This window comes from Cryptomeria japonica, chromosome 11 (assembly GCF_030272615.1).
Source record: "Cryptomeria japonica chromosome 11, Sugi_1.0, whole genome shotgun sequence".
Lineage (NCBI taxonomy): Eukaryota > Viridiplantae > Streptophyta > Pinopsida > Cupressales > Cupressaceae > Cryptomeria > Cryptomeria japonica.
Window position 1 is genome coordinate 41,345,191 of NC_081415.1, and position 17,349 is coordinate 41,362,539.

A 17,349-nucleotide genomic window follows, 5' to 3' on the forward strand; every position below is an offset into this window, starting at 1 on the left:
AAGTCGCTGGATGAAGAATCTTTGGTTGCTCTGTTGTGCCAATGTTAACTGCCTCTATTGGTTTGATCAAAATGGATGACCTTTCTTGATAGTGCTCAGGTAAAGTGTCAAATCTCCCATCTTCTGACACCTCGAGGAGGTTTTCACCATTAGATGCATCCTTTCTTTTTACTTTTTCTTGATCTAATGTTGCCAAGAAATGGTTTTCAGCATTAGACTTGATATTCTTTTCTTTATTTTCCTTTTTGCGAATGGGAGATTTGGCACCCACTTGACTGGAAGATGCGTTGCTGAAATTCCTTGTTAAAGTTGTTATAGGTTCAATTGCATTAAGATATACATATATGGCATGGTCATTCAGAAAGGTATCAATGGTGGTATGTCCTTCATTTTCCCAATCAATAAGCTCAAGGTGGATTAGAGGTAGGAGGTCATTAGGTTGGGATGTTTCGAGGGTATCGAGGGTCACGATAGATGTATCAAAGTTTTCAATATGTATGTCGATATCTAGAATGGTACTCTCATTAGAATGACCTCGCATAAGAAACTCCTGATCATCCTCGGTTAAGTCCAAGTCAGCCAAATGTGACTCTAATTCAAGTGAACTCGTTCTAGACGTTTGTCCTGCATATGTGTGAACTACATTGACTCCTACATCTCCTTCAAAGTAATTTTCTTCAGATGATTCTTTAGAGTGACAGGAATCCCATTCCCATTCATTAGAATCTGTATCACTTGCAACCTGCAATCTACATATTTGTTCATATAGTATTTGATTTGTTTCTTCAAATTTTCTTGTTATATCTTTTCTTCTTTCATATTCAACCTCTTCAGGACTGAGATTGAGTTCTGTCAATTTTTCTATGAGCTCTCCTTGATTAGTATTAGCTTCTTTCTTGTTTTGATTGAGATTTAATGCTTCTTGAGAGGTGCTTTTAGTTTGTTTCTCTTGTTGATTTGTAGCTTGTTTCTTTTCCCATTTCATGTTTGCTTGTGTTTTTTGCTTAGCTGATGTTTCTTCTCTTTCAATTGCCAGTTGTTCTTGTCTGTTTTCATATTCCTCTTGTTGTTGACTAAAAGATGTGTTTTCTGGTAAAGTAACTTGTCTGTACCCTAAGCCTGTTTTGTCTATAGCCTGCTGAATGTAAGGTTGGATAGGTTCTAAGATACCTTATTTTCTTTTTCCTATAGGGCTTATTCCAGTGTATCCCATTTTTCTGAGAATGTTAAATCCTTTTCCATACTTTTCTATAGGTATGCAAACATTGTTAATCTTTTGTTGAAATTCTTCATCCTTGTATAGCCACTATATCACATCTTTGTCTTCTGTCTCCTCTGATAAGGTTCCAACACTAACAAATGCTCCATCAAATATCGAAAGATGTTTTACAATTGGTTGTTTAGAGTTTGATGGTGTTCCAAAGGATTTAGGAGAAAGTGGTAATTGTGATATTGAATATTCTCCGTTCCCTTGATCTCTCAGCTGCATTTTTTTTCCATACTTGACAAGATAGAGGCAAATGATTGTTCCTTGATTGTGTGTTCGAAGATGATGCCTCCCTATTATGAGGAACAATTACTTATTGAATTGGTTTAAGATTACTACAATACTGAAATGGATTTGAATCTGCTGAGATCATGATTTCCTTCCCACTGTAGGGAAACTTTAAGCACTGATGGTATGTTGATGGAACAACTTGTATGTCATGTATCCGGGGTCTTCCCAAGAGTATGTTGTATGATAAATCTAAATCTAGAACTTGGCATGTTGTGTCTTTCTACAAAGGTCCCACTCTGATGGGTAACATCACAATTCCTTTAGAGGAATGTTCTTCTTCATCATAGGCTTTAATGGTGATCTTTTTCCAGGGATCAACTTCATCTTTTGAATAACCTAGAGCACAGACAAGACTCAAAGAGAAAATGTTTAAACCATCTCTTCCATCTATTAGGACACATTTAACTCACATCTTATGAATGATGCCTTTGATATGCAAGGGAGCATTATGGGGATGTTGCAGGGACATGTCATCTTCTTCAGTGAATGATAAGTAGTGAGGGGTTTTGAGGTGTCCCACCATGGTTTGGAATTGATCGATATCAAGATCTTCGGACACTGTTGTATCTACTAATGCTCATTCAATAATTTCTTTATGTGCATGTGAAAGCTTTAAAAGTTCTAAGATGGATATTTGTGCGGGTGTTTTCTGTAATTGTTCTACTAGATTGTATTGTTTGGTAGTGGATGATGCGTTTGTCATAGGACCCGGCAAAAAAAAATTGGCTTTGCTTCTTGTGATAGCATGAGTAGGTTCTTGATTTTTCTTTTCTTTAGCTACAATCACGTTTACCACATTATCATATGTATGAGCGTAGTTTACCTTCACTTTACCCTTACCATTATTTGGTGTTGATGATTCACCTTTCTCATAGTTTGGAAGTGGAGTTTTAAAAGCTGTATGAGATTCATTTGTTGTACGTCCATCCATAGTTATTACTCCATTATCAATCAAACCTTGGATTACATGTTTCAACTGTTGACAATTATTTGTGCGATGTCCCTTGTTTCGATGGAAATCGCAATAATGCTTATCATTCCACCAAGGTGGTTTTATTTGAGGTTCGTAGTTCCTTTTTTTTGGCAAAGTGATCAATTTGTCTGTGAGAAGTGTCTTTAGTACTAACCCAAGGGGTTCACTAATGTTTGTAAATTGCCTTTGAAAGAATTTTTTAATAGTTTCCTTTTGGTGATGGTTGTTTTGTTGAGCCACTGCTGAGTGAGTGGATAAATTAAAAACCGGTTGCTTTGGTTTCACATTGTTGTTATCCACTATTCCATCGTTGATGACATTTCGATTTTGATTCCAAAACTTTGGCTTATTATTGTGGTTGTTGTTATTGGTGTTGTTAGGAGGATGAACTCCATCTTTGTATATTTTCAACTCACCTTTATTTATCATGGCTTCCTTCATTCTGATTCCATTATCAATCGTTTTTCTAAAACTTTGATTTCCTTGCATTTTAAAATAATATCTCATTTGATCATTTAAGTTGTTGATGAATATGTCCATTTTTTCATACTCTGGCACTGTACGAGGATACCGCGAAGCTAACCGTCTCCATCATTGTAAAAATGTCATGAAAGGTTCTCCACTCTTTTGTTTGACATTACATAGGTCTAGCATTTCTATTTCATGTTTTATGTTGTATGAGTATTGTGAAACAAACTTATCCACCAACTCTGCGAATGATCTGATTCTAGGTGGAGTTTGGAGAACCATTCCATAGCTAGTCCAGTTAAACTTTTCGGAAATAATCTCATCAAGTAGGTATCCTCATGTGCAAACTCCATACTCATTGTGCAAAATTCTCGTATATGATCTTGAGGGTCAATGCTTCCATCACATTTTTTTGTATCTAGGAGTTTCAAAACCTATAGGAAATGGTATCATGTTTAGATTTTGGTCGAATGGATAAGGACAGATTTCTTTAAGTGAGTATCTTCTAACAATTCCTCTTTGCATATCTTGAATTTGTGTTTGCAGTGTTTGTATTTGTTGTGTGAGAGTTGTGATAGGATTATCAACATGATTTGTTCTTGCATAACTATGATTTTGCATTCTAGGAGGATCTGGATCTCTTCTTGTGTCATCTCTAGTCTTTCTTGTATCTTCATTGGATTGAACGTTATTCAAAATTTCTACTTCATCTCTTTTGGGTATGTAAGTTTCTTCATTGGTTTTGGTGTTACTAGGAATTGATGTGTCATTCATTTTGAGACCAAAAATATCTTCATATTGTTCGTTATTAGAGGGAGGATCACTTTTCTTTTGTGTCAATTTGTTTATATCAAAATCTTGGGGGAGTGTAGCACTAGATTTTGCTGACATTAGAAAATATTTTTCTTTTCCCCCTTCTAATAATTTCTGCATAAATTTATCGAATTGAGGATCTTTTTTTATGTCTCTAATATTTTGTTCTATTATTTCTCCTTCAATTTGTATTTCATCTTCATGTTCCATGGTTATAGTCTCTTCAGTTATTTCCAATGTTTCGATTTCCGTCTCTATGATTTTTCGTCTTTGAGCTCTAGTTAGAATGGGCATACACTTGTGTTAGATATTGTGCTAGAATTTGATTGTCCAAAAGTTGTTTTGATAAGTGATCAATTGTCAATGTAAATGTGATAGAGCGATATGACACTAAAAGATGATTCAAGTGTTTAAAAGTTTGCAAGTTTTTTGATCTTCCGTTTATGAGTGCAATGATGATGATTTGATAAAAACCAAGTCCAGTAGGAATGATATATCCTATGATGTGGGACAAGATTATTCAGACCAAACGTTTCAGTTTCGTGATAGAGGATGATAGATCCTGATGAGAAACTATGTGTGAGTGATCAGTTTACCAAAGAGGGTGATAATGCACTTTGAGATGTTTAGATCTTGAACTTGTTGAGGGTGAGCACTTGAAAATGTTGAGGTGTTTATATTCTAAAGTCTGATTTTGATAGATGATAACTTGACCAAGCGAACAAAGGAGACAATCCAAACACAAAGTGTCAGAGAACAAGTGTTTATACTCATTGTAAATTGATCAACCAAAAATGACAGATTTGAAAAAGGCATGCAATATACAACTCTAGACTGCCAAATACAGAGATTCGTACGACATATTATACAACCCCAAATGATAAAAGATACAAGATGATACGACAAACTAGGATTTTCATATGAAAAAGAACAGGCTTGTACTACAATTCCTACTAAGCCATATGACTAAAGATTAATCTCATACGATAAATGACCAGTTAGTACGAAAAACTTTTCTGAACCATACGACAAGATAAATTCTTTGTATGACAGAGAATAGAACAGGGTTAAATGTGTTTGTTTGGTCGAATTTTGATCAATGAAGTCTAGTATTTTGCTCATGTTTTCCAGTTTTAGATGTCTGATTTTTTGATTTAGGGATGAATACACAACCAACACATGATGTGTTAAGTGGCCTCAAGCATTCTAAACCCTAAGGAAGTTGGTTGAGAGAGAAAACCTTTGCTTGCAAGCTTAGGTACACACCCAATAGCTAATCAAAATACGACTGCTAAGTCTCACGCAATGGATTCTCAACGCCGTATTATTAGAATCCAAACGCTAATGGGGGCACGATATGAAAAGTGTCTTGGGAGAGTTACTATCTCTCTTGCACAAATATTATCACCCTTTCGGAGGTGAATCGGGTAGCTTCTAATTTAACCGGAACTAGTAAAGGATCAGTTTGGCACGTCAGGGTATAATAATCAATTAAGAGGTCTCCCAGCTTGAAAACCAAGGTTTTCTATACTCGAAGGTATGAAGGAGAGCTATTCCCGAGCATTGCCGTTGGCTTGATTTTGATCAAATCACATTTATTTTATAGTGGGTTGGATTACTTGGTGTTAACTGTTCCCACTTAGGTCATTTCCTTCTCACCAACCTTAATGACTAAGAGTTATTAGCTCCTCAGGAGGGCAAGACCTGCTAAAGATATGTACTAATGAAAATAAAAGACGAGTCTAGCTTTTTGATCACCTAAGAAAGGTGAGAGCATACTCGCCTATCATCAAAAACACAAAATACATGATTTTTCATTCCTTTAGCAAAAGACAAGTGTGCTTAGAAAAATTTAAGAAATACACAAAGTTTTGTTGAATTATTTTTAGGCAACTTGCAAAATAGATCTATTAGAAATGATGATGTGTTTGATTGAAATAAGTCTTTGGCTAGTGTATCTTCGACAGTCGTCTTGCAAAACTAGTTAGGCTGCCAAAAAACTCATAAACAAACTAGGGTTAGCATTAATAATGATCGGATTAAAACCTGAAAACCCTAAAATGCAGTCTATTTAAAACAACAGAAGCAGAAAGTCGTACGACACACTTTACCAACTCGTATGACAATCCTTCTGATATCGTGTTAAAGCAAAAACACAAATGTAAAACAAAGAAATGAGCTTATACGAGTAGGAAAGGATTATCGTGCCTGTAGACACCCAAAATTGTCATGTCTAATTAAATAAATATTTTATTTATTTAATTATCTAAGCCTAATTCTTCTATTAATTAAATAAATCTTTATTTATTTAATTAATTCATTTATCCTCTTCTAGCCTTATTTCTCATTTAAATAAATACATTTATTTATTTAAATTATCCTTTTCCTAAATTAAATAAATATTTTTATTTATTTAATTATCCTACTTCTTCTATTAATTAAATAAATCTTTATTTATTTAATTAATTCATTAGCCTTTTCTACCTATGACACATGTCATTCATCTCTTAATTCCTACACTACCTCCCCCTTTCATTATTTTACTATTTCTTCTACCTACCCTCTAATCCTAGCCGACCTCCTTTTTTACACCTCTCAATCTTATCCCTCCATTTCATATTGTGTCTTCTATTTAAGGAGATGCCTTCTTCATTATCAAACCCTAATAAATCATTCTAATCACTCATGCTAATCGACAATCTTAAGGACTTGACTACACTACGATCCTACTTGCAACCACATTCCGTTCTTTGTTGAGCTCTTGTGCACATAAACTCTGAGAGTAAGTATATCAAGCAAGATCAATGGAGATAGGAAGAATGGAGATCAAAACCCTATTGGACATGTGATGGTATAATCTTTGTGATTTCATGTGATTTGCATTATCTTAGGTAATCTTCATATGTTATGGTGGATCTTTGTTGATTGTTAGGCTAGGGTTTTGTGGTTGAATTCATTTAGCCTTTCAATATTGTTATTATTGTTATCCATTTTTACCATAAACATTTTGGCACGCCCCGTGGGACATGGATTTTTCTTAGATCTGTGTTTTTTGCAAATTTTTCTAACCCTATATTGCTATTTTGTAAAACAATTTGGAGAATAACCTTGTGCAGCTAGGGTTTTGGACACAAAATCAAGATCTTGGAGAGATTCGATCATATCTCACAAACGGCTAGGAAATTTTGCACCAATTGTTTTTTGCAGGTTGAAGAAAGTATCAGAAGCTCTCAATCCAAAATTCAGAATTTTTGGAGTCATTTTCATTTTCTAGGAATTTTTTATGATTTTTCATAAAAAATTAATTTTGAGAGCAAATGAGAGAATTTTTTGGATTTTCTTACATTTTTGGAAATCTCTCATAATTATACACAGGATCTATTCTTTGTGAATCTAATTTTGATGCAAAATATTTCCCTAAAAATTGGATCTTTAAAAATTAGGGTTTTTCTTTATTTTGATCAGATCTCACAAACACCTTTGAATTTTGACATAAAAGTTTTTGTACAGGTCAGGAAAAGTATCATAAAGATTTAGTAAAAATTTCAGATTTTTTGGATTGATTTTGCATTTTATATGAATTTTTTATGATTTTTCATAAAAAATTAATTGTGAGAGAAAATTAGCGAATTTTTTGGATTTTCTTACATTTTTGGAAATCTCTCAGATTTATACATAGTATCTGTTATTTTTGATTTTAAATTTGATGCAAAATCATTCCTCAAAAATCAGATCTTTGAAAATTAGGGTTTTGTATTATTTTACTCATATCTCACAAAATGCTTGGATTTGTTGCAAGAAATTTATTGTGCAGGTTTGGAAGACCATAAAGACTCTCCAGTAAAAATTTCAAATTTTTTGGATCGATTTTGCATTTTATATAAATTTTTTATGATTTTTCATAAAAAATTAATTTTTGGAGCAAATTAGCAAATTTTTTGGATTTTCTTACATTTCTGGAAATATCTTGAAATTTTACAGGTGTTCTTTTTTTATGATGAATCAGGTCTTTGAATTGGTCAACAAAACGCATTGTCTAAGGCCCCTATTTGACAAAGTCTTTTGGATCTAAAATTTACCTAACTTGTGTGCTTGCAGGAAGGGGTGATTATTTCAAACAATCCAAACTACTAATAAATCTTTGTTTCAGGTCCTTGGCAAGGGTTTTTTGGATTTTTATTGTGTGCCTTGTTTTCATAGACTAGCAAACACTTCAATTGGTGCACTAAAATTGAATCATTGTCTTTTGTGTCTTGAGCAATAGGCTCTTTTTGTTTAATCTTTAGAGGGCCTGTCTTCCCCTGTGGTCATTAGGACTACTAGTGAGAAGAGAACGACCCAAGTGGTAGCGAGGAAAACCCACCTCTTCCGAACCACTATAAACAACTGTATTCATGGTGAAAACTATGGATAACGTGTGCTGATTAGTTCATACCGACACTATGTCTCCCCATAAACCCGTTTGATCAAATTTATTTGATCATTTGTAGGGCGTAACTCCTACCGACTGGGAGCCTTCTATATTTACAGAGCTGAAAGTGCCGCATGTATGGCCACACGAGCGGATGCCCTTATTAGCACCTTTTTGTTTTAGAAGCCCAAATCCTTCTAGTTGTTGGGGCAGGAGGTCGGACCTCTGGTAGCGGCCCACACACATACGGTTCTTAGTAGAGATACAAAGTTCGCCATGGGGACTAATGTTTGGCTGACCCGAGAAGTGAGTGCCGAGGGTGGAGCCAGTGAGGTCAAGCATCTAAGTATCCGCTTTGAATAGCGTAGCCTCGGGGGTAAAACCCCATGTGGGATCAACAACTATTGTCTTGGCCAACCATAAGAATTGTTCTTGACTTATTTTAAACATTCAAAACATTCAAGACCAAACAACAAAACATTGTGTCTTTTGTGTCTTCAAGTGTATGCAAAACAATTTTACATCAAACAACACACTTTCTTGGAGTCATTTTGAGTCTAAACACTTGCAAACATTGAGTCCTCATCAACATTGTGTCCTCTTGTCACGAAAAATAGTCAAACATTCAGATTTGGTCACAACTTCACAAATTGGAAATTTTTTTTACAGTCCAGCAAACAAGAGAAATCAGTTTCGGAATACTTGAGCTTCTTAGGTTGTTTCTTCAGGTTTCATCTAGCATTCAACCTGTCTTTGGGTCTCACATAGTCCATCATTGCTTTACATCTCTCATTACATTCACAATTGTCTAAACTTGAGTCAAAAGGTCACTTGCTTGTCCTCATCATACTTTGTCAACACACTACATACAACTACACTTTGCTAAGTGGTCCCTCATCAAGGTTTCTTACCTTTGGGTCTCATTTGGTCTTACTTAGAGTCAAGGTCAACTTACCTCATCAAGAGAAACTATCCTCTCTTTGGAAGTCACACCTACTCTACTACATACATACTTGGTCTTACATTTTGGACATTGCAAGTACACCTCAGATTCATTTACACTCCATACAACTCTTGGTCTTCCATACTCTTTCCATTTTCATCTAGTCTCTCACATCTTGGTCAATACCTAGTTCATGGTTGAAACCCGTCTTCAAAAATCTAGGAGAGAAGCTAAAGAAGTTCAAGAGTCTGCAAACATGAGTTCTTATGAGTATGACAATGATTTATTTTTCAATCTTGAGCACACTACATTGCTTTACATGGATGTTTATAGAAACATTCCCAATGTGAAAAACGCAGACACTACAAACAACAATGCTACACACAATGACAATGTGGACAACTTTTCAATACATTCAGCAGATGTAGAAGAATCCATTATGAATCCCCATTTCAATAGATTGGTTGAAGAAATAATGAGGAGGGATAGACAATACTTTTTACACATGATGGCACAAAGTGGAGCCAAGATACCTCATGATTTTGACATGTCTCAACTTATGGAAAACCGACCTTTGCAACAAACTCACTCCAACATGGATCAAAGGAGACCTAATAGTGGAGGAAATAGAGGACCACATATGGTACCTGAATCACCATCAGTTTTGCTTCAAAAAATAGAAGTCCCACATACACATACTCAAACATATGATACTTACCTTCGAAGACCATTATGGAAGTCTTATGCAAATTGATATGCTCAAGCTATGGATCAACCAAAACAATTGGACATTATAAGGCATGCTCAAAATTTGGACACAAGGAAACCCCATGTCAAATTTGGGGGCAACACATTAGAACATGACATGCTTGTAGAATATGGTATACATGCGCAAAATAGATATGGGGTTCCTCAACATGAAGCTATACCAAGTGCTCCATATATGCCGCATCAATATAGACCTCCTCCATATGAACATGTGTATGATCAATATCATCCATATATGCAATATGCTCCTCCTCCAATTGGTGCTTCAAACATAGGATATGGTTCATGAAGTCGATCTCCACCTAAGAGCAATTTGGAGCAACAAATCAGAGATTTACAAAAGAAAATGGAGGACATAAATACACCAAAACCAACATACACAATGAGAGACATATGTCCTTATCCATTTGACAAGAGCATTCCAATGCCTCCATTTCCTGCACACTTTGTGACACCTAAATTTGATAAGTATAGAGGAAAAGGGGACCCCAAGGCACACATAAGACAATTTTTCACAGCTTGCATTGAGGTAGCGGCAGAAGAAACATATTTGATGAGATTATTCCCACAAAGCTTAGGCGATCAAGCTATGGAATGGTTCTCCCAACTCCCACCTGGTATTAAGTCATGGGGTGACTTAGCGGAGGCGTTTATTCAACATTTCTCCCACAATATAGAGACAGACATATCAATCACTACTTTGTGCAACACTAAGCAAAAAGAAGGAGAATCTTTTGCATCATTTTTACAAAGATGGAGAAATCTAGCTAGCAGATGCTCTTGTGAAATTCCACAAAAACAAATGGTAGAGATGTTCACACAAAATGTTAACAAAGACATTGGCTATGATCTAAGGAAAGCTTGTTTGTCCACCTTCAAGGATGTCATTGAAAAAGGCTTAGCAACAGAAAAGGTTCTAATTGAACAAGGAGTCATTAAGATATTCAAGGAGAACAAAGATGACTTTAAAGGAAAAGACAAGCCAAGATTTTGGAATAAAAACAAGAACACAGTCAATGATGGTGTTGTTGATACCAATACAGTGAGACCCAAATTCATCTTTTCGGGATCAAGTTCTACAAACAATCAAGTGAATACTCAAACAACTTCTAGACCACGAAGGAAGTACACCCCATTGGGAGAACCACTTGAATCAGTCTTCAAAAAGCTTGTGGCAAACAAAGTGATCACAGTTCCAGATTTTCCTCCATATGAACCAAAGGTCAAACCAAATTGGTGGAATGATGATGAGTATTGTGAATTTCATAAAAGCAAGGGTCATAAGACAGGAAATTGTCATTGACTGAAGAACATCGTACAAGATCTTATTGATAGAGGTGATATTGAGATTGAGGGACACTCATCCAATCAAGAACATGAGATGTTTAAGGAACCATTCCCAAAGCATGACAAGGGAAAAGCTAAAGCCACAGATGATCAAACCAACTATACTAGAGCACCTTACAACTATGATTCAACCATCAATCACATCTCGATGGACAATTATGTCTCTACTATTATCATCAAGGACAAAACCCTGAGAATTCTACTCAAAGACCCAAGATTGTCCTAAAAGGTGTTGGATCTTCTTCTGAACCTACCTTTGAATGTCATGTTACAACCCGTCGAGGTAAAATTACTTTGCTAGGTGCCTCTACTAAAAATACTGCTTCTTCATCAACCAAGCCTGAGTATGACCTTGTAGAACAGTTAGGGAAGACACCCGCGCTCATCTCCATGCTTGAGCTCTTACGCATATCCCCTGCTCATAAAGCTATTCTTGACAAAATCTTGAGAAACACCACCGTTCCTACTGATCTGAACGTGGACCAATTTCAAGCCATGGTGGGATACCTGTCCGTTCCACATTCCCTTACATTCATAGAAGTCAATGACGCCTCCGTAAGTCAGCCACATAATGCACCATTACACATTGAAGCCTTCATACACAAACATCGAATAAAACGAGTCCTGATAGATGGAGGAGCAGGTCTAAACATTTGTACATTGAGCACTATTAAACAATTGGGATATTTCGACAAAGCTGTGAATTCTACAAACAAAATTACCATCAAAGCATATGATGATGAGGAACGTTCGTCCAAGGGCATAGTCACCTTGCCTCTCAGAGTTGGGCCAGTTACAAAGGATGTGGTTTGTCAAGTCCTTGATTTAGATCTCGCATACAACATATTGCTAGGACGTCCATGGATTCATGAGATGAGAGCAATACCATCTACATATCATCGATGTATCAAGTTTCCACACAATGGAGTTGAAGTGACCGTCAAAGCTGACCCAAATCTATTCATATATTGCAACAATTTGCGCCATAGATCGGAAATAACAATCCCAGTAAATCAAGAAGTTGTTCCATCTTCAGCACATGTGGATCCAAAATCCTTGAAAGCTTCTACATCCAAACAAACAGAGATCAAAGAAAAGTTCAAGTTTAAAGACATGGGATGTGGTGAGTATATCTTTCATGTTGATCAACTCCCACTATCTCCTAACACATTTTGTCGACAGAAAAAATCTACAAGCAATATGCAAGACCAAGGAATTGGGTGTGAACCACTTAGTGTTGTGGCTACTAAGTCTGAATGCAAATCTCCTCCAGTGGTGCAAGCAACTCTTGATATCAATAGTCTTAAGAGTGGTTCCAACGAAGAATCTATTGAGCATATCGCCAACCCTCTTGAGAGCTCACATAGCCTTACTATTTCATCCACTCATTCCATTTCCACTCCACTTCCAGACTTGGATCAACAAGAATTACAAAAGCCCTTACTCATTGGGGATCAAAAATCAAGCTTTGAAAAGAAAAATCTAAAAGTCAAAAATAAAGAAAAGTCCTTTAGTCCAAATCAAAATCAAAAGCTATTGGACTCTACAAAAATCAAAGTCAAGGATAAAAATCCTATGAAAGAAAAAGAGCAAGAGTTGATCTCCCCTAAAATCAAAATAACTGGGGGCAAAAGTTCTCCAATTTTAAGTCAAAAAGCATACTTGTTGATCCTAAGTCTCCATCATGCTATCCTACTTTCACTTCTTTTCACAGTCATAAGACTTCATAACTCATCCACTTGTTCCACATATCATTTCCCTTCTGGTGATACATCATGGAACTTTAATGGAGCTTCCTCGAAGGACTTTGCTATCAGTGATGCCCAAACTTCTTCAGGTGACACGCATACGGGCTTGTGTAGTCCACACACTAGTAATTATATCTCAATTCCTTTATCAAGGAAGACAGTCACTCAAGCTACACATCATTCAGTCAAGGAATAATGCAGCTACAATCACAAAGTCAAGCCTCATACATTTGAGGTAGGTGACTTGGTTCTTAGAGAAAATCCCAAAAATCAGCAAGACAGAGAGAAGAAGGGCAAGTTCGAACCAAATTGGCTTGGTCCTTACATCATTACAGCAGCATATGGGTCTGGGGCATATCAGCTCTCAACTACAGAGGGTGAACCTTTGGAGGATCCTATCAACAGCATGCACCTTCGCAGGTTCTACACATAGCTCTTCAGAGTATCCTAATTCAAAAAATAAAAAAAATAAAAAATTTCAAAAATACAAAAAAATCAAAAATTTCAAAAATACAAAAAAAAAATTATAAAACAAAAAAAATTGTTACTTGGTGAAAACCTGGCAAACAGGCGCCTTGTGACACAAAAAACATTGAAAAATCAAAAAAAGTAAAGAGAAATAATTTCGTCCAATGGTGAAAACCACTTCGGTGGCGCCCTAGGCAAGTACCGTGGTGAAAACTGGATCACCAGCGCCATGCGTAGAGACATTGCTCCTCCCTCCTTCAGGATTCTCTTTCATCCTTTCACTTTGCACACACTCACAACCTATTCGTTCATAATAAACTTACCCATTCCCACCATGGCTTGTTATTGATCTACCCAAGATTAGTTAGCCATTCATAATAAACCTCCCTTTTCACCTCCCTTTCCATCCATAATAAATCAGATCCTATTTGCACGGCTAAGGCAAATCCTATGTCTAGTGATGGGTGTGGAACTAAGAACATCACATGTTTCGAGGAGTACAGTTTCTTCCAACTTCCTTCAGTCTATCCGCACACAATCCGCAATAAAACAACATCTGCATCACCAGTCCGCAATAAAGTTTCATCTTCTCCACAATAAAGTATCAGTTTCATAGATTCAGTCAGTTTCAGATGAGACACAGCAGCAACAATGGGCTTCAACAAATCAAATCTTTCAATAGACTCAGACAACATATGGTTCAGTGCTATCTATCCTTTTTGTGAAAGTAAACATTGTGACCACAATCAAATTCGACTTAAACAAGTGACAAGAGACACTAAACGTGAGGATTACAGTGGATGTTGGTGTTGAGTCTTGGTTTTCTTTTGATTTTATCTTTTTGGTGACATGTCTTTTAGCTTTTCCAGGATGTCTCTGACTAGAGATTATATCTCCAGGATGTCTTTGACTAGAAAGGCGAGGATGGGGTATCGTCACCTATTTGTATTTGCTGTCTGTGGATTGTCTTTTAGTAATGCTATGACTTGTCCAAGGATATGAGGACACTGTGAGTCTAGTGTGAACTGGGGCATTCCTTGTTTGTGACTGTCTTATCTCCATGCAAACGGGTACAATGACTTTCTGGGTTAAACATATGCCTCGATTGTCATAACCTACTTGCCATAATAAAGCTCAATGATGATAATGCACAAGAAGCTCTTTCACGTTCATATCTTCTATCTTTCATCCCCCTTTCTTGATTGACTTCCATCGTCTCTCTTGAGTCCGCATAGCCTGCTATCACATGACTGAGTATAATGACACACCAAAAACATTTGCATTTCATGTAGCTGCACCTGCATTACCACATATAAGCATTTCACACATACATATAGATATCACAATTGCATCACATCCTGCACACAACACCTGTTAGCACAATTTACACTTACATTATCATATTCATCTGCGTCACATACATTCACATTTGCATCATGCATACACATATAAAACATAAAAGAACAAAAATATTGCATTGCATCATATACATATTGACATCCATATCATAAGCATCACATAGAAACATACATCACATAGGTATGCATGCATATAGCTGCCGCAAAGATGAATCATCTCATATATATATATATAAAGTGTCATGATACAATGATGTCAAAATCATATGGCTACAATCACCCGCAGGTGTCTACATCATTATACAAAATGGTACAAAACTGATACAGAGGAACTCATTGATAACTCCTGCCAACACTATTGGTAGTGCAAAATCAGCTCCCCATCAATTGGTATCCGCATAATCCTGTATACATCCTCCAAGGTGACTGTCATCTCCCCCATCAGCAAATGGAATGTGCAAGTCTCAGAGTGCCATCTCTCCGCCAGTGCAGTTAGCAGTCCCATGTTCGCCTGAAACTTAGGCACATACAGAATATGTCACAGACCCATAACCTCAATTGCAGCTTGGTCCTCGGCTGTCAACTCAGGACGCAACCTCTGAGTCGATGGGAATCTCTCCCGTGACTCCAACATAGTCAAATACTCCTGCAGTCAAGCAAATCAATCGTGTCAGTCATAGTGGCATTCACTGTTTATCACAAAGTGCTACTTTTTATCTAAATGCATATGGCTATCTATCCTAGTGACACTCACTGTTCATCACAAAGTGTTGCTTCTATCCTAGTGGTACTCCCTGTTCATCACAAAGTACTACGTGTTTGGCACTCCCTGTTCATCACAAAGTGCTCCTCACATTTGCACTCCCTGTTTATCACAAAGTGCTGCTCATACTTTAAGTACTCCCTGTTCATCACAAAGTACTCTATCTTGGTACTCAGTGTTCATCACAAAGTGCCTTGATCTATCCTAGTCTTCCTAGAGGACCTGCTTGAGTGTATCCTCTCAGCAGCTTATCCAATCGACAACGTATGTTCATCACAGAATTGCCAATTTGACCTAGAAGATGCAAATTCATACTTTTCAAATGCAAACACGCTTTCCTGACATAAACGCACATTTATTAGATTACCTAGTATGCATTAATGACAACAATAAATGCATCAAAGTACGAGGAGGTTTTGTGGTACTCACCGGCTCTCCTGCCTCCGCTGGCCTCTAGAATCGACGAACACGGTCGAATCTGTGAACAAAAGCCATCGCTGCTGACTGTTGCTGCTTTATTTTTGCTCTGCACTATGCTCTTGTGGATGTGTAGATGACAATAAGGATGTATTTCCCTCGCGGTCTATCTTATAGCCTACCCTAGCCCTCGCCTTCATTTCCTGAGTCAGTCTTCATTATCCCATGACTTTGTCACTTTATCCGACCATTCCATTCTAGCCTTTCTTTCTTATCGAGAGATTGTCTGCAATCTTTTCAGACATTTTCATCCAATCTCTCGAGGGGGCATATCATTCCCATACTGGGGCAACTCTGTATCAGTTCATCTTATCTTCTTTGAAACAACGCGACAAGCCGCATTGTCTCAAAGAGGGGCAAAATGTAGACACCCAAAATTGTCATGTCTAATTAAATAAATATTTTATTTATTTAATTATCTAAGCCTAATTCTTCTATTAATTAAATAAATCTTTATTTATTTAATTAATTCATTTATCCTCTTCTAGCCTTATTTCTCATTTAAATAAATACATTTATTTATTTAAATTATCCTTTTCCTAAATTAAATAAATATTTTTATTTATTTAATTATCCTACTTCTTCTATTAATTAAATAAATCTTTATTTATTTAATTAATTCATTAGCCTTTTCTACCCATGACACATGTCATTCATCTCTTAATTCCTACACTACCTCCCCCTTTCATTATTTTACTATTTCTTCTACCTACCCTCTAATCCTAGCCGACCTCCTTTTTTACACCTCTCAATCTTATCCCTCCATTTCATATTGTGTCTTCTATTTAAGGAGATGCCTTCTTCATTATCAAACCCTAATAAATCATTCTAATCACTCATGCTAATCGACAATCTTAAGGACTTGACTATACTACGATCCTACTTGCAACCACATTCCGTTCTTTGTTGAGCTCTTGTGCACATAAAATCTGAGAGCAAGTATATCAAGCAAGATCAATGGAGATAGGAAGAATGGAGATCAAAACCTTATTGGACATGTGATGGTATAATCTTTGTGATTTCATGTGATTTGCATTATCTTAGGTAATCTTCATATGTTATGGTGGATCTTTGTTGATTGTTAGGCTAGGGTTTTGTGGTTGAATTCATTTAGCCTTTCAATATTGTTATTATTGTTATCCATTTTCACCATACACAGTGCCAACTCACAGAGAAGTTCGTACGAGACAGGAAATTAGCTTGTACGAGTTTCTGAACCAGACCCGAGCAGAGATAAATGTTGATGAAGCTTAA